The sequence below is a fragment of the Ammospiza nelsoni genome, chromosome Z (genome assembly GCF_027579445.1).
Source record: "Ammospiza nelsoni isolate bAmmNel1 chromosome Z, bAmmNel1.pri, whole genome shotgun sequence".
NCBI classification, from domain to species: Eukaryota; Metazoa; Chordata; class Aves; order Passeriformes; family Passerellidae; genus Ammospiza; species Ammospiza nelsoni.
In genome coordinates this window covers 27,262,728-27,289,530 of record NC_080669.1, presented here as the reverse complement: position 1 = coordinate 27,289,530, position 26,803 = coordinate 27,262,728, and the positions used below count along the sequence as shown (strand labels likewise).

Here is a 26,803-nt window from a genome sequence, read left to right as displayed (position 1 = left end):
GTCACAGAGAGGCAGATCAATTATGCAACAGAATAATGGAAATACTGGCCTACTTACCCCTCCTCCTCAATTTACTCAGTAACAGAAAACATTCCTGGTAGGATTAATGACTGGGAATGAAGAAAGACTAGAAGGATTAAAGACTGATTTCAATGCAATTGAAATTACATTTCAATGCAGAGCAAGATTTAAAGACAAGACGGGTTTCTTTTGAATTGCCTCGGTCAAAAGAAGAAATCAGATTCTTGAAAAATCTACAGCCACTACTTCATACTAAAGGGGGCAGGAGCAGCAAGATAATTGCTTCACTCTTTGCATTTTACAAAGAAAATTACATAACTAATTGGTGTCCATGAAAAGCATAACATGATATGAATGAAGCATATTCCAAGAAATAGACCAGTCTCTTCTGGACCTAAGGCAGCACACAAACAGTCCAGTCAAATAATTCTGAACATCAGTAGACATGTCACAGACAGTCGGTCTGTGTGAAATGACAGAAAGGAAGAAAGAAGTCGGTAAAATCTGCACCTCCAAAGAAAAATGTTACTAAAATTCTCAAGACTGTATTCTGAATCTATGTGCAAAACTCTGAATAAGTGCATATTGGAACACACCACTCCTTCAAGGGACACAGGTTAAAGTGCTTTTCCTAACAAGGATGTAAGCTGCACATAATGTTAAGAACAAAGCTAGAACAAAATCCATTCTGTGTCCTGCAGCGTGTTATTGGTCCGAAAGACAGCCTGCAGGACTGTTTTGTGTGGCAAAGACAAACTTGAGAATTAATTTCTGCTATCAGCACAAGTCTGTTCATTACTCATGCTTTCCGTCTTTATATTAGATCACTCATACGGGACAGAACAGGATCCTTTTCTTTCCTTTCAAGAAAATGGACAGCTGTATGATTAGAAGCTCCACCCAGAACTCAAGAACATTTAGACATGTTAATGGAACAAACAGATCTCTCCTGCTTGTGCTCAGTTTCAGCCAGTTCTTAGATTTCACAGGAGCTTTTCTCTGCCTCTGAGCCACCTAACTTACTAGGTTTTAAGTATTTCAAGTAACTTCACGCTGCAGAATGGGAGTCTTTAATTATTTCACAACTATAGCAATCTACTCTGACTGTGTAACACCAAGGCATTGCCTGGCGGCTTTAGTGAATGCATAGTATTGCACACACAAACCTGAAGTACACAAGACAAACAGTAAGCACTGAACACAGCAAGGACTATTAACACTCAGCCCAGGATGTCAGTGTTCAAGTACACCCAAGACATTTGTCCTTGGCATTCTCTCTGCAGAGAGCACTTTGTCCCAAACATTAAGTATTGAATGGACTTTGGGGCACTTTCCGTGGAGATGTGATTATTCAAGGTGGAGAAAGCCAGAATTGTACTCTTAAGCTTCTCAGGCTTTGTGCCATAAGTACAAAATGGCAGGTTTTTTTTCCAGTATAAAATCACACATTTTTAAAAAAAATATTCGTTGCAAAGTACAGTGTAAGAGGGCAGGACACAGGTTTTTCAGGAAGTCTTATTTCCCACTGCACATAAGATTAGCCAATTTAAGAAAAAGATTATAGCATACAACTTCCAGAAAGGAAAAAAGTCTTATAGAAGAGAACTACTGGATTTGTAAAATAAAGTGGATTCTAGAGTGAATTAGAAGTCTAATTAAAAAACTCCAAAAATGAAAGATCTCTCAGGTGTATATTCAATATTTCAAATTACAGAAACTGGACATCAGGCAGGTATATTTCCCAGGATAATTCCTCTGGGGTGTTGTGCTTTCCTTCTCTTCCCCATTACAGCACAGAGGATGACAAACCAGTTTAAGTATCTTATGTAGACATCAACTAATATTCCCTACACACTTTTCTATTCTTTTTGTTTACTATTCTCTACATACAGACAGGTATAATGACTGCCATTGTCCTATTGACAAACTTTGTTTCCTAGCTTTCCTCTGTTTTATGGTTTCCAATGACACAAAGCCTCAGAGAATTTGTATTTCATGTTCCACATACTGTGAAAAGTGAGAGCAAAAGGACCATGGGCTTTCACATTAATATAGTTTAGCTGGATCAGCTATGTTCTACCTTGAAATGCAAATAAAATGTTTCAGGGAAAAAAAACTAAACCATTTCTGAACCCTTGAGAAGCTGGATCAGCTGGATCACATAATTCAGCTGCACCCCAGTGATTTGCCCCAAGTTTAACAATGGAGGAAGCGGAGGACAGTGAGATACAAATACAGATGGTACTTGAGTCAGCAGTAATGGAATGGTTGCACAAAAGGGCATCTGAAATAGAGAAACAGAAGGACAGTTTTCTACCTGTGTTACTTTAATTATTCTACAGGATTAATATGATTATATGAATTTAGAAGTTAAAGGTAGTTAAGCTACACTGATAAACAGAAGTTCTTAATGAAATAAAACGTTGAGAACCAACATCTTATGTGAGTTTCTTTCCTTTCCTTCTTTCCTTTCTTTCTTTCCTTTCCCTCAGAGTAAAAAGCACTGAATTAAATTTCAATTACGTAAATGAACTAATATTTCTCTTTTTGGCATTGCTTCAAATTAACAAATCAACTATTAAATTGAAAATTAGAATCATAGAAAACTAATGAAAATGTGGTGAAGCCTAAACGTTTCCTTACTCAGGAAACTAAAATCTTGCACAGGTTGGAGACCCAATTGGAAAATCATATACTAAAAAAGCATGAGAACATAAAAGACATATCTGAGATTTTGAAGATGTGTGCTTTTTCTATGGTGGCATCAAGATGTGCGCACAACATATGAACAGTCCACCAGCATTTTAGGGTAATGACTTCTGGAGGCAAAGAGTAATGCAGAAACATTGCACCAGCTTTTAGTTCTAGACATGAATGGAACAAAGGCTTCCATACCAAACTTTAATAATTTACAGTTTTGACACTGCCTTCACAAGAGAGAGGTTTTTATCCATCTTTTCCCTCACCCCAGTATTCTAGAACTTTAGTGAATTAGCAATAAAGAGAATGGAAAAATTGAGAAAAACACATTTTCAATTTTTTTTTTTTCAGCTTTTTCTGAGTTTCCTCTTAACAGTTGGAAAGTGTATGTTTAAGGGTATCGTGAGGCCAGATGAGGAATATACTAACTATGAAGAAGAGCCACAAGCCTAAATACTTCAACTTCACATGACTGGAAGTACATCCACAAAGCACATGGTCAGAGTCATGCAACAAAATCCCTGGCATGTGAACAAAGTCCACCACACAACTGCAGAGAAGCAGGCAAAGGAAAAGCTGCAGGGTTCTAGGCAAACAGGCAGCAGGAAATGGCACTAGAGCACTGTCCATCACTATCTTACATACTTTCAATTTCTGAACCTCAAAACCTTAAAAAAAATGAAGAAAAATATTAGGATCTGAGGCTTTTTTTTTTTTTATCTGGAATAGGCCACATAATAAGGTTTTTATGGAGATTTTACCATCACCAACATCATAGCTGCCAGCAAGGAAAGTGAGGAAAGCTGCGCTTCCTGGCCTATGATTGAAGCTTCCTGGAGACACTCCTGGAGCTTGCACAGAAAGGCCAGCCAACAGGTTGGGAACACCCACTGCGCTTCACTTGTCTCTGGCACAAGAATGAAACATGCATATTTTTGCACTGCGAGTTCTCTTTGCTTCCTGCCTGCTCCTGCTCCAGTGGTGATCACCACTCACAGAACCTCTGCTCCACAAGTTCTGCTCCTTCCTCACCTGCCTTCCTGCACCAGTTGTCATCCATCCCTGTGCCCTCCTGCAGCTGCTTACAGTACAGCCCTTACTTCCCTCTGGTTTTAAATACTGCTCTTCTTTTCCTCTGAGTTGTCTTCTTCAAATAGGTATCATCACCATCATGTTTTACCTATCCTTATCACCCCCACACATGCTACCCAACTGCCTGTCTTCCTTCTTCCATCCACCCTCACAGGACAGTATTTTTCTGGTTGTGAGTTTTTTTGAGGTTGGCAGTTCATAAAACTACTTTAAAATGACCTTAGATTTGGGCTAGTTACTACAACTGGGCTACTATTTCTTTCTCTCTCCCCTTTCCTGCCAGAGACGAAAGAACACAGATTCCCATCTGCACAGCCCAATCCCATTCTGCAATGAAACATTTTTTCACTCGGTGGGCACATGAAACATCTGGGAATGTCCCTGAGTCCCAGCAGCAAGCAGCAGGCCAGAGGAGGAGCTGCAGGGTCAGCAACAGAGACAGCAGCTCCTGCTCCCAGCGTGGGATGCTATTTACACTTCAGTTTCTCATGCTAAGAATACAATCACCTTTCTGTCACATGCTTCTCCAGGGTAAATCCCTGTGCAGACTTTCTTCCCCAGATTCCCTGGCAGAAACGTTTTACAAGTAATAGTGAAATGAGAGCTAAAAAGATCAGGTGATAATGGAAAGGAAGTGCACAACACTAAGGATAAGCCCAAACATGTCTGGTATCGTCAGTCATACTGAAAACACTTCAGAGTGTTCAAAGGAACTTGGGGGAAGGGAGACAGAAAGAATGAAACAGAAAATGTAACACTAACCAGTATCTTAAAATGTAAAATGTAATCTTTAAACAAAATTCAACATACTTTGAGTATTTTTAGGGTTAAGCATCAATTTTTACTGGTACTTGAATTACATACTACATGAATGGTGACTAGAAGCAGAGAGTAAGGTAAAATAGAAAGACACTTAGCTCCTGAAAAATAAATCAATAACAAAGCCTGCAAAACACTATATGGAGAGTTTTTGCAATATGTTTCACAAGTTACATCTCTTTCTGGGGAAACGACATGCACAAGGGATTTTTATATACATTTCCTAAGGTACTGATTTCCTACAGGATTCTTTTCCACAGTGTTCATTTGGATTTTTAAAAAGTAAAACATGAAAACAGTAAAGGAAAATATTAAAGGAGAGATACAAGCTTCTAAAATTAAAATTGCTATGTAGAATTGAGGTAATAAGAAATCAGCAATAGTGTCAGGGTTTAAGTGTTTCATTGGTTGTTAGTGTAATCCCAGCAATTAACCCCATATAAATGTGCTAGAATCATTATCAATGAGCAAAGTCAAATAGGAATAAACCTGAGTATTTTGGCGGAGGAAAATTCAGGTAATTAAAACTACTGTCCATTCCTACACATTATTTAACACCACACCAAAGTACATGTATTTGAATTACAACTAGAAAGTAGCAAATTAAAGTTGGATGAATCCTTAAAATCAGAGCAAAGCAGAATAAACAACTCTGTAATATACAGAGTTGCAAACTAAATTATTAAAGCCATGAAAGTTATTACACAAAGAACACCAAAAGAATTCTGTCATCTTATACTGGAATTAAGTATTGGAAATCTCTTTAGAAGCCTTAGTTGAAACAAAGGAAGTGAAATATGAAATACATGTAATTAGCAAATCCATCAAGAATTTTCCTTGATAAGGGAATTGGGAAAAGAAATGGAAGTGTATGTGGCTGCACATACCATGAATACCAGAGTATGTTGGGGCAACAAGACAATAGTTTGTCAAAAATAGTTTGTTAAATTTATTGAGCATTACAAAGTACCTGGACCTCCTATCACATTAAATCTGAACATTAATTTATTTTTATTATGAGCACAAAGGACACTTGAATATCATAAGTCTGCTGGATTTCTTATCAGGGCCTGATTAGAACTCACAAGAGGTGCCATGAAACCACATTCAGTCTTAGTAAGGTTAAAATCTATATCACGCTTTGATGGTTTTGGTACAATGAGTATTTATAGATCTGTCATACATATTTGCATCAACATTTAAAGTGAATAGTAAATCGAAAGTAGTGCCTACCTGAATTTCCCAACTTCTGTTACTTTCTTTAAGCAGCAAGTTATTCAGTGAAGATATCCCCAATTTTAGAGAGCAATGCAAAACTGAAAAAAAAACAGAATTAAGTTACCATCTGTTACAGCACCTAATCCAAACTATTCACAGTGAAGAGCAATGTAACTTCATGGTTCCAGGAAAAAAACAGCTACCAACAGGGAGAGTCAGGAGTTCCTCCAAAGCTTCTCCTTTGCAAAGCACCGCAGGTGTCAGAATAACTGAGCTACTTCCACTTGTAAATGATTCCAAGGATTACAACTACCTTGTTTACAGCACTGCTGAAAGAAACAATCACTGACTTGTGCACTCTCAGGTCCTCTTAACCCAGTATGCTTATACCCTGTTTAAGTTACATAAATTATTTATATATATATACACATATGTTTGACATAGTTAAATGAAGCAAATGAGGAGCATGGGTACAAAAGCAGGACCTACTTAGTTCTGGCTGCTTCCTTTGCTAGGGTCAGACTTTTATATTAGCAGAGGTGTGTGGAAATTGTATGTGTATTCCAACATTATTTCTTCACTAGTATAGCTAGTGATCAGATTTCAATTTACTGGCAGTACCACGTCATTCAGGAATAACTGTTTTGTACTAGTTCCCAATAATAACATGTAACATGGCAGTTAAATGCCACGAAGCGTCTGAGGTTTAGCAAACAAGCTTTTTACTGAATCGCATCCATGACACCTGCTAATGAGTTCAGCAGTTCTCAGTTGAAGGAAGGGTGTATTGCAAGTACTGCAAGCAATAAAAGAAACACACTCATAAGAGCTGGCTCTGAGTGAAAAGAAGAATCACTGCTACTTGAAGTAGCAGGAGAATATTTAGTGCTGTTAAACCTCTATTCAAAAAACTCAACCCAAACAAACCAGAAGACTCTGGTATTCGCAGAGCATCCACCTGCAATGACAGTCATGAAAGCACTGATATATCAGAAATGGGTTTCAAAACAGACAGAAGATGTGAGGAAAGGTGAAAATATCAAACAATCTAGTTCACACTTCAAATGTGCATATAAAAATAACGTAAATGTGGTAGTAAATGAAATTTTGTACATCTCCTGTGTTAGACAGGGCAATGTTTTGCAGATTTCACTAAAATAAGCAAAAAAACCCACTCCAAAAAAGAGCAAAAAAACACCCCAGACAAAAAGTTCCACCTCCCTTCTACACTTGAGAACCCCAATGTTTTAACCCTCACATTATATGATGAGGCATTTGCTTGCAGACTTCTACTGGGGGTTTTTTTATCATATCTGAGCCCTTCCTTGTCCACACACTAGGGAACCAAGTCTTCTCTTTCTTCTCAGACTGACATAAGACAGATTTTAAATGTAAAATTAGGGGGTGTTTACCTTTACCCATGTCATTTTCAGAAAAGATCGTCAGAGAAATTATGAACTAGGAATGAAGAGCTAAGGCAGATGAGAGCAGGTAGAGCAAACTATTGTTGGAGAATTTTGCTCAGACATGGCTTGAAGGAAAAAAGGCCATGAAAATATACAGCTGATTGAAAAGTAAAAGGCAGCTGTAAACAGCAAAGTTCTCAGACATGTTCCTGTAAACAGCAGAGTTCTCAGGCTTGTTTTTTAATAACAAGTAAATACCTTGTCCTTGGATAGTGATGGGAAAGCAGAGTGACAAACATGGAGGCCTTGAGAACAGTCAATAACAGGATGAGAAAAACAAGTTTTGGTCTCAATAAGAAACCACAGGTATTGAAAACAAAAGGAGGGGTTGGTGTGTAATCTGTAACCAATGATGAGCTTGGGTTTTGCAATATGTATGAACTTAATTAACACAGTTATAAAAATGTGCATGGTGGATCAATAAATCGGAGTTCGATGCTGATCAATAAGGGTGGGTCGGCTCCCTTCGCTTCCTCAAACTATAAATGCAGAAAAATGGTTGCTGAAAAGAAAAATATTGTGAAGGAAAAGGGGAAAGGGATAAACTACATGGCATTGCATGGCAAGAGCTGTGGAAGTCCAATATGAAGCAAATAAAATCCTTAAAGCCAGAAAGGCAATCATGTCTTTTTAGAGTAGATGTCAACTTTATAACAGAAGTGTTATTGAAATTTATTGAACTTTATAACAGAAGTGTTACTGAAATTTAGCTACCTTCTAGTTTAAGACACTGTGGACAATAGCTGGTACATAGACAGGAGAAACAGCTCATTTAGCTGCAGTAAATACAGACCTCCTCACTCAAATGCAATGCAACTGAAAGCAAAGTGGACAAAGATTTACTATGGTAAATTTCACTCAGAGAAAACTGCATTATGAGAAATTAGCAAAGAGAATACATTAAAAGCACACATAACACCCTTAGCATGTCGAGACCAATTCTGTATAAACAATTTAAATATGTAATAACATTTATACAAATGAGGAAACAGTAGATATAAGAATATCTATATTTACAATCTCTAAGCCAAATGTTTTCCTCCACCCATCTCCTTAAATAAAAAAAGACTTCAAGACTTTCCCAAACTTCATCATTGGAAATCTAGGGACATGCTGTAAGAGCAGCAGGACAGAATAACGAAAGCCATTCTTGTACAACAACATCTTTAAAAGTCAGTCAGAAATGAGATGATCTGAACCAGTGGCTGTATGTCATCATGTCACAGCTATTTAGAATTCCAGATGTATGAATCCTGGAGACTAAATATACATCCTAATGGACAATTTAATTAATAAAATCATTGCTATAAATGGTAGACTTTTGGCTTGAAAGGCTATTAAATGACAGCAGAGTGGAAAAAGTAGTTGTTTGCAGGTACTGCCAAGACACACTACTTATCCAGCAGTGCCAACTCCCTATTGACTCTGGAGGGCTTACTGCAGACTTGCCCACATCACATTCATTAAAAAATCCAGTTACAACAAGCATTTGTCTAAGTGGTATCATTTGTGTGAGAATTTGAAGCTGTATGCTTCTCTGAAGCCTTGTTTTCAAGCCTGTATTTCCAAATAATTATTACATTACTGATTTAACCAGTTACAAAAAATCACTAATGTTGCATTAGTGATTAACAGGTCACATTACCAGGCGATTTCATTGTCATCCTGATAATATCTCTCAGATGATTTCTTATTTTACTTAGTCCATCCCAGCTTACAAGTCACATTTGCCTTCTATGAGGAGTTCACTATAAAATCTGTGTATGAAAACAAAGATGACAAAAACCAAATCAGTAGGGTTGAAAAAAGGGGATATGGGTGCCCTTAGAAAAGTAAAATGTATCTATTAGTACAGTGCTTCTACTGAAGAGACATTATTTCAGAGAACCTCAATGCCAAGGAAGTATATTTTAGTGGAACAGCTATAAAAGCATCATAAGCATCAAAAGAATTGAGAAAATTAATACTGATATTCCTAAGTATCAAATTCAGAGAGTAAAATAATTACTGTAGCTCCATAACACCTTCTAAGTTGTTTTCTAATTATACAAAACAGGTTGGAATTTGATACAGAACTTGAAAACACAACACATGTACACTGTAAAGATGTATTCATACCATAAAGAAAGAGATTTTCTAAGCTAAAGAGCCTGTGAATTTATAATACATGAACAGTTAGTCTGCAGACATTCAGTCCTGTCTGCTAGAAGAAAAAAAAGTGAACTTCAGCAGTTTAACTGTTTTATCCATTAAAAAATAAAAATCTAAAGTTTGCATTGGGTTTCGCTGTCTTCATTTGGACATTTTTCATCATTTTGAAAGTTATTAAAAATAAAAATGGAAAAAATACCAATTGTTTATTTTGTACCTAAGTAATTTTTATCTCCATAGACATATACCATATACCATATATATACACACAGGTTTAAAATCTTCATTCTATTCTAGTCAAAGGCAAAGTCACATACATACAGGAAATTACAGACAGCCCATAGAGCATATTTTATTATTTCACTATGAAGCCTGTAATTAGTACAGCAATTAATTACACAGAAGCATAATGAATGGAGTCAGCGAAACATCAGTGAATTCAGACCTGTGCATATTTGGCACCAAAAGAGACATACAGTATATAACATAAAAGACAAGTTGAAAAAATTGAGAAGGTTCATTTTAGTTTCTCCCATTCTTACCAGAGGGATATAAATCTCAAAATCAGAGCTCCTTAGAGAACAAACTAGAGATGGAGTTTACACTTAAGGTACGTTAGGAGAAAGACACTCTGTTTCTTTAGGAGAAAGATACTTCTGTTCACCAACTTAACCCTACAAGAGGACTTGGGACAGTAGCCTACTTAAACTTACCTCAGAATGTCTTTTCTTCACCTCAAACATTGTTTTCAAGAGATCACAGAATCACAGAAGTTCAAGACTGGAAGAGACCTATAAGATCATCAAGTCCAGCCGATGTTCTAACTGTTCAACTAGATCATGGCAGCAAGTGCCACATCCAGTCTTTTTTTGAATTCTTCAAGGGATGAAGAAGGGATGAAGATGGAATCATTTACCTCACTGGGTAAATCATTCCAGTATCTGACCACTCTTACTGTGAAATATTTGCTTCTTAATTCTAACTTACATCTCGCTTGACGCAGCTTGAGACTGTGTCCTCTTGTTCTATCTGTTATCGCCCGGAGAAAGAGGCCGACCCCCAGCTCACCACAGCCACCCTTCAGGAAGTTGTAGAGAGTGATGAGGTCGCCCCTTAGTCTCCTTTTCTCCAGGCTGAACAACCCCAGCTCCCTCAGTCGCTCTTCGTATGGCTTGTGTTCCAAGCCCCTTATTAGTCTCGTTGCCCTCCTCTGGACACGCTCAAGTAACTCGATGTCCCTCCTAAAGTGAGGGGCCCAGAAAAGACAGCAACACCAAGACATTTCAATACTTTACAATGTTTGCATTTATCTTGGGTGGCCTCCAGAAAACCTCCCAAGTCAGAAAAAAAAGGCAAATAATTCTCCCAGAAACTACTAGGGGTCAGACACCCAGAAGACTGGTGTCCACGTCCTGTTTATCTGTACTGGCATCAGGCTTTCCTATTTCTCCTCTTTCTAATGAAATTCCTTGGCTCAGAGACATACATGCTTGCTTTAGAAGATGAACACATAACACTGTATGAACACACTAGGGAGAAGACTGAAAGATACTCTGGGATAAGAATAAGAAAGTGCAGAAATTCAGCTACATAATGGGAGAAACCTTGTACTTCACTTCAATTGGGCACACTGAATTTTGACTATGGAGAAACTCAGTAGGCATTAAAAAGTTTGAGAGGCTAAACCTTTCTAAAGTGAAAGAAGAAATATCCATGTACTAGTATTTCTTTCTCAAGATTATTTTACTACCACAAAGGCTTTTATTTTTTTTCTAGACAGTGGGAGGAAGGTGTATTTAGTAGCATGCTTTTCAGAGCAGGTACTCTGTTTTCACACCTGCCAATACAGACTTTGAAAACCTGACATAAGTAACTTCACTGATTCATCAGATAAAGGATGTAGTTTACTTGAATTTTTTCTTCAAATCTAATATGAAAAATCTGTCTGCTTTAAATCACCCAGATGACAATCAATCTGTGTGGGACTACAGATCCTGTACATAACAGAAACAGGTCAAGGGAATGATGGAATGAAAAACAAACCCACCCAAAATTACAACAGTTCACTGTCCAAAGTCCTACTGACTGACAAGTTTTGTCTTTTAAAGACATTTGAAGAGAGATAGTCTAGTACATGGTAAGTATCTTTCTCCTCAAAATGCAGAAAAGGACCTTGCAAGTCACCAGATACACAAATGACTACACTGCGTACACAGCGATGTTCAGCCCCCGCAGAAACGGCCTTGAAAAAGCGGCTTGTTTTCCTAAGGCAAAGACTGTCAAAGCCATCACTTCCCACTCTTGCACTCTCAAAAGGAGGCCTGGCATTTTGAAGGAAAAATATCACAGTAATAAGAGTTATTACTATGACAGATCGTGTACAACAAGTGAATAGCACTGTAAAAACAAAATGCACCAAGTAACGTGAATGCACACACAGATGGCTGAGATCTCCGGGTGACCTCCCAAGTTAAGAACAGTCTGAATGTTCACGTCACGCCAGGCTAACAACTCTGCTCTACTGGTGGCAAAGGCAGCTCTGGTGAACCTCCTGACCCACCTGAACTCTGATGCAGCAAGAACATCTCAACTCCCCTTGGACCCTTCTTGCTTGTTTTGCTATAAGGTTTACCTATGCAACGACAAAGTTAAGAAGCCCACTCCCTCAGGCCATATAACTAAAGTCATCATGACTTGGTCTGCATTTGGAACCCGTATCAATGCCTGTAATTCTCAATAGCAGTGGGTCAGTATTTTTAAACTAGTAAGTTATTGCAAGTAATTAAAATTTCTTAGACTCATATAATGTGCTGAACTGAAAGGGAACCACAAGGATCATCATTCCACTCCTGGCCCTGCACAGGACAGCCTCAAGAGTCATACCATGTGCCCAAGAGCATTGTCCAAACACTTCTGGACTCTGTCAGGCTTGGTGCTGTGACCACTTCCTAAGGGAGCCTTTTCCTTAGGAAGCAAGCACACAACCTTTTCCTAATATCCAACTTAAACCTCTCCTAGCACAGCACATTCCCTCAGGTCCTGCCACCGGTGATCACAGAGATCAGTGCTGCTCCTCTACCCCTCACAAGGAAGTTGCAACGAGGTCTCTGCCTCTCCTCAGTCTCAGCAAACTGAGCGACCTCAGCCCCTATTGGAGTGGCTTCCCCTCTACATCCTTCACAGTCTTCACTCTTCTACTTTGAGGCTTGCAACAATCAATATAGTAATGGGGAATATAAATCATTCTTCATCCAAGTCTCCAATTTTTCCATGTTTATTTAGACTACAGTAACATAGAGACAAAAAAAAGTCAGCTTTAACTTTTCTCTTGTCGACTTTTCCAACAAATTCATAGGTATTTTTAAGTTTATCTGTAATCAGCACTGACTAAGGGCAATTAAGAATCAGTTTCAGAACAGAACACAGTTCTTTATTAAAGAAAACAAATAAACTAGCACTGAATTAGTTCTGATGCTTCAGAACTAATTCTGTATCTGAGAAAACAATAGCAAGTACAGAAGAATCCAAATATGCTTACCCAAAATCAAGCAACTTAAACATTCACAATGCTTTGGCAGAAATCACCAGGACATGCACTATGAGTAGCAAGTGTTCTCGGTAGATATCCCTAGCTGTAACACAATGACTTTTAAGTCTATCCATAAGTTCTCAGAGAGGGAACAAAGAAATTGTGGAGCTTCTTTGCTACTTTACAAGATCATAATTGCATTTTCCAAACAGAAAGAAGATTCCACAATTACCTATATTTTATTTCAGTAGAGTTGTTTCAGAAGCACACATGCACAGAGAAGAAAAAAAGATTAAAAATCAGACAACAGAGGCTTTTAATTCCATCATATTATTTTGTTTTTAATTAAGCAAAGAACATGCAGTCAAAGAACATGCATGTCAAAGAACAAGCAGTGCTAGCGCCACTGAGCATATGTAATATTAACAGATTCTGTTAATGCAGGTTCCAACTTCAGCCTTCCTCCCACATGCCACACGCACATTACCATAGTGATGTGCAAAATTTGCTGCCTGGGACTTCAGAACAGTACAGCATTTGACCTCAGCATCTTTGAATAGATGCAAACACAAATTAAGTTACATTTTAAAGGACACTAAGTCACAAATAGCTTGATAAAACTGTCTGTACAGAAGAACACTGACAAAAATATTTGAATATTATCTCAACCAGTAGAAACAAAGCAACAAAGCTTTCAGATCATGCTTTCTGTCCTTGAAAGAAAAAGAACAAATTTTAAGAATTTGAAAAAAGAGGTAGCATATAAACAGTATAAAAAACATAATCTAGAATCATCCATTACCTCTGTGAATATTTGAGTACCTATCTAATATGTGGAAGAATCACTTTCAGAACAACACATTTTCTTTAATGGAATTCTTAATTTGCATACTATTTCACTAAAATGCACACTTGTTTGGACTATCACAGGTCTGTGCCTGCTGTGAGTTTCTCCCAAGTGGGATCACTCTTAATGCAGTCTCCTTTTATCTATTACAATTTTCAACTGATCTAAATAATAATAAAATAATCTTAAGAATTAAGGATCATCTTGCAATGAATACATATATATCCTGATAACACAGAGGACAAAGGACTGGGAGCAAAGGTGACAACTATGCCCCAACCAAATAATAAATACATTAAAAAACAAATCCACCACAACCTCCTGTACCTGTATCTTTCTATATATAAACTGATAATGCTCACACTTTGGTTTGTAAGCACCTCTGGATACAACTATCTGCAATTCCACTGAAGAAATATGACTCCACCATAAGTGCTGGTTGATGGCCAGGATCACTCTCGCAAATGCATTCTTGCAGAGATGCAGTTAACTTGCTCTGCAGGACTTAAATTTTTGCAATGAATTTAGGATCTCACTGAAAGCTTCACCACTAATTTAGTCATAGCCAGGGCCTGACCTGCAATGCTTTAGAGCTGAAAGGAGTCATCACTCCTGCTGACTTCCCGGGAAAAGCCGGTGCTAAGTGGAAGTGCCACTTTGCAATCATTCATGGAAAATACAGGCACCAGTGCAGGGATTTAGAGATTCTTCTACAGAAAAAGCTTACAGGCAACTTGGATACAGTAGACCCTAGAGGATGGTCTACACGTGAAACTGTCTGTACTGATACACTGCCCCTTCAAATCCACCTCAGTGAATTCGCAGTCTCAAGATGAACTAAGATTTTTGAAGAGTACCACAAGGCTTCGCCATTTACAAGACAGCTTAGAAGAAAACGAGGTACAATTATACGAAATAGCAGAGCTGAACACACCTAGATTTACCCTTTCAAAAAAGTCCCTATTTCAACACTGAAATAAAGATTTGATTACATAGCAAACCATGGCTGTACCAGTGACATGCTCCTACTGTGAGCACATCACCTAAACATTTGTGCAAGACGAATTTTTGATAGGACAAAACCAACCAACCAAAAAGAAATAAAATAACAGAATGCATCAAAGCTTAGTTTTCTATTACCTCTGCAAATTTCTCCTCGCATATGCTTGAGGACAAAACCAAAACAATCAGATGAGCAAGGAGTGCGTGAACAACAAAAATAACACTTTGGTGTAATTTGGTGAAGACTACTCCCTACTCCCTTTTTCCACCCTTAGATGTTACTTAAAATACACATTTTAAGCCTTTCATCCAGTCCACTGTACACTGACTTTTTGAACATGTCTACACCAAATAAAATGGGTATACTCCTATTTCTGAAATACTTATACCTAATTTTGGCTGGAGGAAACAGCTCCTATTGTATCTCAAAATCTGTTTATACAGTTCAAGTGAACAGGACTACTTAACTTGAAACTACATTCTCACATCAATTTTAGGCTTTTTTAAACTATATCAAAGCAGAACAAACCTTATAAAACTCAGCTTACTAGAAAAGAACTTCAGTGCAAATATACCAGGGCAAGATACCATTCACTTGCAGGGTCAAGAGAACAAATAGGTAGTTGAGCTCAAGTGAAAAATTGTTCTCAGGAAGCTTTAAAGGAGTAGGTGGAATTCCTCTATCAACTGGTGTTTGATGCTAATAGCTACATCACATGGGGCCAATTAAAAGAGGTGTTATCAGACAGCACAAGACTTACTGAATATGAGTTGCAAGATAAAAGCAACCAATAAATGTAACAAGACACTTTCTGCATATAATATTTCAGTACTAAGCAGCATGACTGTTTTGACAAGGAAGCCAGCTGCAAATTGGAAAAGTCCTATTTTTGCAAGAGATTTAAACAGTTGGTCTCCAAATTCAGTGAGTGAGTACAAAAATTAGATGATTAGAAGGCCCCATTCCAAAAATGAAGCATGGGAAAAGTATATAAAGCCCATACAATGATAAGCCAGAACTTTAAGCACAGTTCACAAACCTCTGTGAAGGCACATATTTATTTCTTTTATGAGGACAACTGGGATTTTAACTGGGGAGGCTTTGGTGACAACACGCTTTCTATTCTGTGAAAAGAAATTTTTCTTAAGGAAACATTTTCAAACTCTTTGTAATAACTGATAAAGTTCAAGGCACATACAGTTAGAAAAAAACAGGTTGAGTTGTACAGCAATTTGTAAAGAAGTACAAGATTCCAAAATACCCAGCGAACCATGATGCAGTCCGTAATCAGTTACTGGGTTCATGCCCAGTTTTGCCCTTGTACTGTTCATGCACAGATAACACTGATAAAACAAATAGCTCCCTCTTTTAGCCTAAATAGATAGAGATGCTTACAATATTTTGTCACTGCTTGCCTAAAGTGCAACTTCAAGGCACTCTAACTGTTTAGCTGTGAAAAGTTATTAGATGAGAGTGGTCATCTCCATGTGCAATAAATACCCTCCCAGCACTACAAGCCCCTTACTGTTGAGAACAAACTTTCTCCTCTTCTATAAAGATGAACTGCAATTTTTCTTCCAGCACCTCTTCCCCAACACAGAGGCACTAGCTTATACAATGCAAAAAACCCCTCATCACAGGCCAGCACACGTCTGTTGCAATCTGTATATGGTGGGGAAAGGATTCAAACTGTCCAGCGAAGCACTGAGATAACTCTTTTCTAATAAGTATGGTGTCAGATCAAGGGCTCAGGTAACTGCAATTCAATAGACTTTTGACATGACTAGATGTCAGCCTATAATATGATCCCTGCTTCCAACAGTACCAGAATAGGTAAACCTTTGAACATAACAGAGAGCCATTTCAGTTGTTTGTTGAATATTGCTTAGCCATAACACAGAAGCAAGCTGTGCAGCAGCTCCTAGCTCTTCAGGCAGTGCAGTTAGCAGCAGCTTGCCTCCTCCCTAATGCATGTGCAGACAGAAGGTATCACAGAATGTGCTGAGTGGGAAGGGATGCCCAAGGATTATCAAGTCCAACTCCAACTCCTAGCCCTGCACAAGACATCCACAAGAGTCACACCAGCAGCTCTCCCTCTGACGTCTCACAGCAAATACTACAAATTTGACTGGACAGAAAACTAAATAAATTAGAAGAGGAAATTAATATAGTTCAGTTATGTTTCAGGAAGAAGCCTGCAAAACCTGCCAACAATTTCATTTACACCTTATGTCTTCCTCCTTACGCCCCTGTCCTAAGACATTCTGCTAATGTGAAACTGACAAAGAATACATAAGACTGCTTTGAAGGAGGTATGCACTCCCTTAACTTTGCTTTCTATATGGACAAGGCAGCTCTTCTTCCCCTTGTTGTTGAGGTGAAGCAGTCAACAGAAACTACTGTTCCTCTTACAACTACCCCGGTCTAGTAATTTCATCTTGCACATCCACTTCTAACCACACAAAACATTCAATTTGAGAAAGACCAAAGGAATCCTCAGGCAGAGCTACCCATCTATGTAATGGGCATTGAGCCAAAACCCTCTTGTAGGACGCTCACCAGCCTAATTTTCCTACATTCACTTCGCTACTAAGAGGCAGCCTTCTCGCTGCTAAACTTCCTGTTCAATCTGCCCTTTATGTGAAGTCCCCACTTAAACATGTTCACTGCAGCTGTTTGATTGCTCTTTTACCCACGTTCAATTGCCTCAGGCTGCCTCTTCCTTGAATTCATCATCAATTCTTATCATTGCTAGTCATATAATAAAATGAGACACTCATCATGCAAGACAGACTTGCTTCATCAAAATAATATGAAACCTTTAAGTGACTGTGAATGCTCAAAAGCCTCTCTTCAGATCAACTGATTTCCTTTAAAGAAAAATTAATCCAATCCACCCATCTCAAGCTCAGCATCCTTCAGAGCAGTATTCCTCCTCCCCCTCTCTCCTTCATTTTCCTCCGAGGTTTGGCTACAGAAAAGAACAGCATGTGCCTGCTTTTCTAGTGCATCTACATCTAGTCTATTCAAAAAATAAAATAATTTATTTGTGCAGTGATAAACACTTTGCTTCAGTACTTTTTAACACAAACGTAATACAGCAGCTGTAATATAAAAAATAACTCCTTCATGTCAACCCTGCTAAGTATACTCTGAGCATTGATAAAATTGGACTGGGAGACAGGCATTCATGTTTCAGCAGTCAATTGTCTACAGTCCTTCAGAACACATTAGAAAGCAATTCTCCCCCTTTTAAAGTATGAAAACAGTGACAAACACTTTCACAACACCCCAAGTTCCTCTAAAACTCTTTTAGGCACTACACAATACAAGGCCAGTATTAAAACCAGGAGACACAAGATGGATAATATTAAACAGTTATGGCAGCAGCAAACACATTTTAATGAACATGGCACAGGGAACAAGGGCCACACCAGCCCTCATCTCTATCTACAGGCACACAGAGGCGTAGGACGAGGAACACACACCCAGGGGTAATGCGGTGACCAAAGATAAGTGCTTACATCTGTTTACGTAAGGCAACAGTCTGTAATGCTTGCTAGAATCATAGCTAGGAAATACACTTATTGCACTAATGAATTACATGATAAACTGCTATTCACTACCTGGACTCAGGCTGTCAAGTGTAATCAAGAGCTGCAACGGAGCGGCTGAAAACTGATTTGAATAGGCAAAGTATATCACTCAAAAGTGAAAATTAGTCTCATTCGAATTCTATCCAAGCACTCACTGACACTGACCAGAACCCCGTGGGTTTCTAAAAGGAAACATGATGGAGTATGTAAAACAGACTGGCACAAGATTTTCCTTAGCACTATGGTATGCAAAGTTTACATTTAATTTGTCAAGCTAAGTTCACTGAAAATAAAGTAACAACAACTAAAAAAAACCTCATCGGGGCAGTATCTCAAGGGAGTACTTCAACACCAGGGTTCTTTTTTTCCATTATTGTAATTTAATTCCACATTATGCTTCATGTCTAAAAGGTAGATCTATAAATCACATGAAGCAGAGCAAGTATCTCAGTGCTATGCCTAATAGTTTAAAAATATAATCCTGAACTTCAGGAAAACTGTCACCTCAAAGATGTATCACAGAATGAAATATGTTCTCCTTGTCAGTGGTGTAAAGGAAAAAGTATTTTTCTAAAAGCGCACTGTAATTCCAGTGAGGAGAAACTCAAGAGGCAGAAAAAGAAGCCCCTTCACCTCCACCTCAGGGTCAAAAGGTCTGGCACAAGTATCTTCAGGGTTCGTGCAAGCTTGCTCAAGCTAATGGGTGCTACACGGACTCCTCTGCAGTGGACAATCAATTACAGCAACAACTGCTGATTAGCACTATTTCACCACCAAGAACCACTGCTTCCAGAAAAGCAACTTCTAGTTGAGCAAAGGGATTAAATGAGACATTTAATCCTTCTTTTCCGCTGTAACAACTCTATGGAACATGATCTGATTTTTTGAAACCATTTTAGGGCTAATATTTTATCACCGCAAAGAAACCTCTGATATACAGGTGAAAAAGGGCACAGTAAAATATACAGAAAGTAAGTTGGAATACATACTCAATTTCTCATCTCCTTTTTCTGATTCTAAATCAGCTCAACTTTTTTTTCACTTGATGGGATATTTGAAACAGTTCTGTCTTTTCCCTACTGTGACCAGCCACCATGTCCTCAAGACTTCCCACAGACTACCACATTACCACAGAACTTCCAAAACACTCACAGCATCAGAATTACTAGCAAGCTTAAAAAAAAATTTATTTTGTATGGTTATATGACAGCACAAGTAAACTGACAATTATTTTTTTGCAAAACAGAACAAAAGATAATTTAACTGTAATATTTATGTACAAGCTACACAAAACAATGGAGCGCTTTGTTCCTCTGGTGCACAAATGCCATATAACATTATATGGACTGTGTGATGTAATTTTTAATCTAAAAAACTCTGGCCTAGATATACAGAAAATTCACCAATGTCTTGAACACTGAATAACTCATACTTGTTAACAAAATCACTTTAGATGCCCAGACAGTTCTATCCAGGTTCCAGCTTCTCACTCAAGCTAATGGGAGAACCCAAATTTAAAAGAGCAGTGATATACCTATTGACATATAATGAATTTATGTACATACTAAATTATCTCATTGCTTGTTTGATCTGCTACTAATTTTATTAGTGGTTGTAGTCATTTGCTTGATGATTTCCTGCAATTCCATCTACAACAGCCCTTTTCACCCTTCAAAAAGCCCCATTACAGTATTACAGTAGAAATTTAATATTTGATTACATCTTTCAAAAATGCATCTATATTTTAACACTGTAAAAAACAGCTCAGAAATATATCTATACCTTCAACGAGCTGCTATTAATCAGACCATCTAAGTAAAATATTTGACTAAATATGCCGTATGAGTGAGGAAAAAGCAGCATCTAATCTCAGTTATTTCCATCAAATGTAGGGAAAGACACTAGTATTACAGTTACCAGTATTTCCTATACACTGACTTAAGTCTAAAAGATGACTGTCAGCCCTAGAGGATTAAGTAAGATCCATCACCACAACCATACCTAAAGCAAGCATTTAAGGCATCACTTTTTCCCAGATTTTCTTTACTTTTTTATTTTTAACCAGTTATTGCAGTCTAGAAGAGACATATATATGCAACAGGCATGGGAAAAGTCTGCCTAGGGTCCCACTTAAATTATTTCTCAAGTTTTTATCTCGCAGACATGAAATAATCACTCCATTCATCAATCCAAGTTCAGAAACAAAACCGGAAAACTTACACTTTAATGCATATCCAGCTTCAGAGTTAAATGTCACAGAGCTTCACGTTCTCCTGGAACGTTCTCCTACGGAAGAGTTACAATTCTGGTAAGCGCACAGGGTCACACACACGGAGGATTTGCCTGAAAACCGCACGCTCGCCCCAGGAGCCAAGCGCCACATTTCAAACACCAGCTGCTAAAGGCTAATTTACCTCTCCAGACGCGCACGACAATCCCTGCTGTCTGTCGCACCCCGGCTCCCTCCTTCCCCGGCCGGAGGGCCTTACACCGCTCCCGGGGGCCCGGCACGCCGCCCCGGCACGGCGGGAGGCTCGGCGGCGTCGCGGCATCCCCGCCGCGGCACCACGCCCTGCGCCGGCCGCAGCGCGACCCCAGGCCCGGGCCCGCCGCGGCACCTGCCCCGCCGCCGCACGCTGGGGGGACGGGCCGGGGGCGCACGGCATTAAAGGGAACCAAAAACCTTCCAGCCCAGCCGCCAAAAGCCTCACAACAAACCAAAAAAATCCAGAAAACAAACCCCACAAAATCCAGGAAACCCAAACCCCTCTGGTTTGTTTTTTTGTTTGTTTGTTTGTTTTTTTTTCGCCCACCACGAAATTTGTGGCTCGCTCCTCTTTGTCCCAGCGTCGAGCGCGACCGCGGCTGAGCATCACCCGCCGCGCCCGCGGCACTGCCCGCTCCCGAGGCGGCGCGGCCGGAGCCTCCCCCGCATCGCCCCGCCCAGCACGGGCCCCGCCACCCCCGGGCACCTCGCTCGGCCCTCGCTCGCCGCTGCCCGGCCGCGGCGCCGGCGGTGCGGAAAACACCGGCCGTCCCCGGCGGCGGCGCAACGCAACCCCCGCCATCGCTCCCAGCGGGCCCCCGGGAAAAGGAGTGGCCGCTGCCCAGCCCACCGGCAGGTACGGGGCAGGGCGGCGAGCGCGGCACCCCGCAGCCCTGCCCCGCCACTCACCGCTGCCCACGGCGGCGCCCGCTCCTTTGTGTGCCCGCCGCGCCCCGGCACCTCCGTCTCCCGCTGCCGGGCGCCCCGCGCCCCCTCCCCGCCGCGCCGGGGGCGGAGGAGGACGCAGCCGAGATCCGCGGAGGAGGCCGCTACCGCCCGCCCGTCACATGCAGCGGGAAGGCGCGGCGCAGGCTCCCGGCGGCTCCCCGGGAGCCCGGCCGGCAGCGTCCGAGGCGAGCTCGGGGGTGAAGATGGCGACCTCGGCGGCGGGGGAGGGAATCCCCGGGCCGGCCCGCTCCGCTCCGCGCTGCCGGCTGGGCTGGGCGCGCCGGGGAGGGGAGGGGACAAAGAGCGGCTGCCGCTGCCCGTCAGCGCTATCGCTGTGCCGCCCGCTCCTCCTCCGCCGCCTCCGCGCCGGCCAACCTCCGCCCGCGCCGCCGCGCGCCCGGCCCGCTCCGCTGCCACCGCCCGGGGCTCGCTGCCCACCGCAGCGCAGGGACCCTTCCCCAGCCAAAATGTGCTGGCATCGCCACGGCCTTAAGGGGTGGCGGAAAGCAGGTCATGAAAGCTGATGTGCTTGTGGTGGGACAAGGAAATGAGAAGGGGATCTTCTGACCCCCAGCTGTTGACAGCAACAAGCCTACTCTGCCTGTCGGTAACATTCCAGCGTCCTACATCCCCCCCTTCCCCCGGCAGTCATTTCAGTTGCTCCCAGAGAGGTGGTGAGTCATCATGGGTGCTCCACACCTGTAGCTGGTTTACTGATTCAAAATAGGTATGGTGCCCCTGCGACTCTCAAAGAGAGCTATCTCTGCTCCGTTCCAACAAATCATACCTTGTCTTTTAAAAGTGAAAAATAAGGGGAAAATGCTGAAGGTGGCACGCATGACTCAAATATGAAACACGACGAACCTACAATATCAGATATTCCTTGCTAGATGCAGAATTATGGCTGGAAGCTACACCTGGTGACACCATGTTGCTGCCAAGCCATAGTTCCTTACAGAGTTAGGCTGCCATCTCTCCTGTGCACGACTTTTCCTGGTTTTGCACATCTTGCCGCTCATTCGGTATCATGAGTTAAAGTGAAAAACGTGCCAGATACTTTTTTTTTTTTATTGTCAACATATTCATGGTTTATTATTTCTTCAGGCTGTGTTTTTACAATTTTGGATATTTTTCTGAGAGGGCTTTGTGCCCACCAATATACTTATGTCTAATTTGCCTTCAGAAGGACATGGTGTGAGAAGTGCCTCCATCAGGCATACCCTGACACTGATCTTCCATTCAAGAGTCAGTCACTGAAAACCAGTTTCGGCTCAGTGCCCTGCCGATGGTGTTTTTGCTGTGTGTGTTTAGAAGATGAACACCCTTATTTTAGAGCCCTAGAATCATCAAGGCTGGAAGAGACCTCTAAGATTGTCAAGTCCAACCATCATCCCAGTACTACCATTGTAAGCCCTGAACTATTAACCCACATCACCCAGCACTGAATCCAGATGCCTCTTAAACACCTCCAGCACACCTATTCCAATGCCTGACATGTCCTAATAGTGAAAAAAAATTTCTAATATCTAATCTGTTTCTTCTGTCTCAGCGAAGGCCATTTCCTCTGGCCCTATCACTGCAGGGACAGTACAAGTGACCAACTCCCACCTCACTACAGCCTCCTTTCAGGGAGTTGTAGAGAGCAATGAGGTCTCCCCTGGGCCTTCTCATGACTAAACAAACTCACCTACCCCAGCATCTCCTCATAACACACATTTGCTAGACCTTCATGAGCCTTGTTGCCCTTTCCTCCACCAGCTCAATGTCCTTGTTAAAGTGAGTGGCTCAGAACCAGACTCGAGGTGCAGCCTCAGCCACGCCAAGTCCAGGAGGATGATCATGTCCATTGTCCTGCTGGCCACACTGCTCTGGTTCAGGCCAAGATGCCACTGCCTTCTTGGCCACCTGGGCACACGGTGGCTCACACTGAGCATCCAGCTCACAATGAGCATCCCCCAGGTCCCTTTTTGCCAAGCATGTGTCTCCCCCAGCCTGTAGTGCTGCAGGGGTTTGCTGAGACCCAAGTGCTGGGCATGGCACTTGGCCTTACTTTATGTCTGCAAAGAACAGCTGCAGTTGTTATTTCCATTCTGCTGAAGGTTATCATTACTGATCGTGGATTTTACTTCATAAGAATCCTGTTAGGTAGAGAAGCTATTATCCCTGCTTTCAAGATGAGAAATAAAGAGACACTATTCCTTGCCTCAGGTCATATATATATAGTATGTGGTAAAACCAGAAACTTAATCCAGAATTTTGGTGCAGATCCATTAGTTTAAAACCACAAGTTCATTTTTTTCTCAAGCTCTGTTTCTCAGGACTCCACTCATGAGAAACTATTGTGAGAAGGAGCAAAGCAATGTTGAAAAAATACATGCTAAAATTGAATTATTTTGTTGAATTTGTGCAGAAAATAATGTGTACTTACATGGAAATGTTGAGAGTAAGCAAATTTACCCATAAAACATCAGCAGAAATATCTGGTTTCATAAGCATATGAACCAATAAGGGGAACTCCATGCAATGTGTTGTTTCTATATTGTATATTTAAGGTATGCGATGTAAGAACTTCCAGTTTTTATTGGTTACATTTCACGCAAGAGCAGGTGAATTGCAGAAACATCATAAAATCTTTGGCCAAAACTGCTAGCACAGTAATGATATCCTGAAGGACTGCCTACATAAGTAGTACCTTTATATTCTAAAGAGTTGTGACATTTTCATCAAGCGCTGTGATAACACACAGTTTCAGCTGTTCCCCACAGCAATTCCCCTCAAATAACAGAGATATGTCAAGTGCATCCACAGTCATCTGTGTTACATACTTCTGGTGCCAGTGCAGAGTTTCAGGCCTCTCCACTGTCATGTGTCTCCACAGACACCGGTGTGCCCAAAGTGACATTGTGTAGCCAGCAGCACAAACCTGTAAGATGCCAGCCCCTTCAGACCAGGTCTAGCAGCGGAGTCAGGAGATTCATCTGCATTGTGAGAGCAAATGCTTGTCAGAGGACAGTCGTGTGCCAGGCTTCTTCTGGCAGTAGTGGTACATATTCAGCTGCCATCATTGCTGACAAAGTGCTAATCATGGTGTGTGTGAGAATGAACTGTGCACAGAGCCAGCCATGCTTGCAAGTGAACTCAAGCCTTCAGAAGATTGAACTGTGTTGGACAAATGTGCTCTCACCAATAGTTTTTATTCTGTTTTATTATGGTTAGTTCCTCAAAAGTCCAGTCAGAGTGTCTTTACCACTTTCCAAGTATCTTGTGTCCTTCTGACTAAACACTGACAATTCTCCTTCAGTGATTTCTTTCTTCAGTGACAGTCTTACCTGTATTACTGACTACTTTTACTAATTACTTCTCCCATATCCAAAGATATCCAAAGATAGACAAGATTTATCTCTCAGAATCCTCTTCCTCTCCTGCTGTCCTCAGGGCCTCATGCCAAAGCCTGAAAGAAATGGTCAGGCAGAAATAATTCAACATTTATATGAACCTTTCATGGTAAATTACATTTTTCCTACTCTGTGGTCCAGAATGTTTGCTAGTTAACACACCAAAAAAACAGATAGAAACATCTATCATTGCTGGGATTGATGGTATGTGTGAAAAAATAAAAGATTGATTTTAAAAGGGAAAAATAATCTTATCATTCCGAATTTAAAAATGTGTTGTCTCCTTTTTTGAATGAGCAATAAAATATACACACTAATTATGACTAAATAGTAGTGTGTGGGTATAACACTCATGAACACAACAGGATTCCTCCATTTCTGATGTAGCCATGTACAGGTCAGTGAAGGTCTGTATCAGCAGTTAAAAGTCATCAAGATAGCTACTCACTGAGTTCCATTAGCTGACCATAGCTGCATTTCTCCCCTGTGGCAACTGTCTACCCTCATACCTTCATAAGGAATTTTTTAATGGAAAGGGTTGTTAAACATTGGAATGTACTGCTCGGGCAGGTAGTGGCATCACCATCCCTGGAGAAGTTCAGGAAACCACTGTGAATGGCACTCAGTACCATGGTCTAGTTGGCAAGGTGGTGATCAGTCAAGGGCTGGACTCCATCATGTTGGAGGTCTTTTCCAAACTAAATGATTGCTGATTCTGTGATTCGTGATGGCAGCCTAGGCAAATTTGCATTGTTCTGCAGCTGCCAGAGGCAAGGACCCAGAAGCTAATGTCGCTCAAGAGGCAATGTGTTGTGCTCTGACTGCTCAGTCTATTGCAAGGGACTGTTCGTGGCCAGTGCAGGAGGAGTCTGCAGTCACAGCTCCCACTCTTAAGGGCAGCTCAGCCCAGTGAATGGGGGTGGTGGGGCTGGAGCAGAAAGGCTAACTCCTTGCTTGCCTCCTTTTAGGGTAAAAGAGGAAGCTGCTGAGGATATTCACTTTCCACTGTTTCCTCTAATTGGTTCTTCTCTATGAACAAGCCAGGGTAAGGAAAAAACTTGGGCTTTTTTTCCAGAAGAGGCAGAAGTTTCCTCTAGAAGTCCCAACAAAATCTCTTAATCTGTATGTGCTTTGCATCCAAGTCCCTGTATGTGGCTTGATAACTACCCATGTGGAAACTGATGCACCGTGTGTGCTCCCTTAAGGCTTTATAGCTAGTATATGCATTTTTCTGAATTAGATCCAGACAACTGAAACACAAGCTGAGGTGCTCTTTCACCAATTAGTGTGAGGCAGATTTACTACTGACAACAAAATTGTGGGGTGAATAGAAAAGAATGTGTGTCCTCTTGACTCAGTAACTTCTCACTCAACATGTAAAGACCTGAACTTGGCAAAGTGGCTCAGAGCTTTTCTGCATAATAAAATGAGGATCCTTAAACAAAAGAAACTCACCACATGGAAATCCAATGGGATTTTCTCAGATAATAGTACTGTTTCTATCAGAAAGGAGCTTTGCTAAGTAGCTACAGTGATATAGTTGCTTCATTGTGAGTCTGCAATGAAATATCTGCATACCTTCATCCATTGTCCTTTTTTTCTGACAGAAATGGAACCCCAGGAACAATAGCATTTTTTACACTTGCAAGAACCCTGATGGTAATTAGGTTTCTAATATGTTTTCTTTGGTAACTTCCTTTGGTTTTTATTCTGACTTTGGAAATTTGTAGTTATTTAGCATGCATCTTTGTT

General features: G+C 40.7%; 1 protein-coding gene across 3 annotated transcripts in view; it reads right to left on the bottom strand.

Moving 5' to 3' along the window:
* The window catches only part of CDC42SE2 (CDC42 small effector 2), an 84,211-nt gene extending 62,329 nt beyond the window's left edge, over positions 1-21,882 (bottom strand). For 2 of the 3 annotated variants that reach the window (XM_059491922.1, XM_059491920.1), the window contains exons 1-3: positions 21,618-21,882; positions 20,663-20,728; positions 5,866-5,948 (exon numbers count right to left, since the gene is read on the bottom strand). The gene's annotated coding sequence lies outside the window, so the exon portion shown is untranslated. Of the gene's footprint in view, positions 1-5,865; positions 5,949-20,662; positions 20,729-21,255; positions 21,325-21,617 lie in introns of those variants that run through there. The other variant, XM_059491921.1, reaches the window with a different exon arrangement.
* Between the last annotated feature and the right edge of the window lie 4,921 nt (positions 21,883-26,803).